The 451-nt window shown below is 46.1% G+C and overlaps 1 protein-coding gene across 1 annotated transcript in view; it reads left to right on the top strand.

The window, feature by feature from the left end:
* EMH_0038520 (uncharacterized protein) overlaps nt 1-451 on the top strand; it is a gene marked incomplete at both ends in the record, with an annotated part of 7,159 nt that overhangs the window by 4,198 nt on the left and 2,510 nt on the right. The gene's annotated exons all lie outside the window — the stretch shown is intronic.

Genomic DNA, 451 nt, shown 5'->3' with positions numbered 1-451 from the left:
AACCCTAAACCCTAATTCCTAAACCCTAAACCCTAATTCCTAAACCCTAAACCCTAAACCCTAAACCCTAAACCCTAATTCCTAAACCCTAAACCCTAATTACTAAACCCTAAACCCTATGCGCCAGTTGCTGCGAGAGCTGCAGAAGTAAAACCCTAAACCCTAATCCATAAACCCTAAACCCTAAACCACAGTTGTTGCTACCAGCACCTAAACCCTAAACCCTAATCCATAAGCCATAAACCCTAAACCCTAAAAGCAAAGATGATGCCTCAGTGCACCAGTATAATTTTACCCCTCTTACAACAACTACCATAACTGCTGTTGCTGCTGCTGCTGCTGCTGCTGTTGCTGCTGCTGCGGTTGCTGCTGCTGCTGCTTCTGCTGCTGCGGTTGCTGCTATTCCTTCTTATGCTGCTGCTGTTGTTGCTACTGCTGCTGCTGTCTCTGT

Source organism: Eimeria mitis, genomic scaffold (genome assembly GCF_000499745.2).
Source record: "Eimeria mitis Houghton genomic scaffold, Emh_scaff1508, whole genome shotgun sequence".
NCBI classification, from domain to species: Eukaryota; Apicomplexa; class Conoidasida; order Eucoccidiorida; family Eimeriidae; genus Eimeria; species Eimeria mitis.
This window is presented reverse-complemented; position numbering and strand designations above follow the sequence as displayed.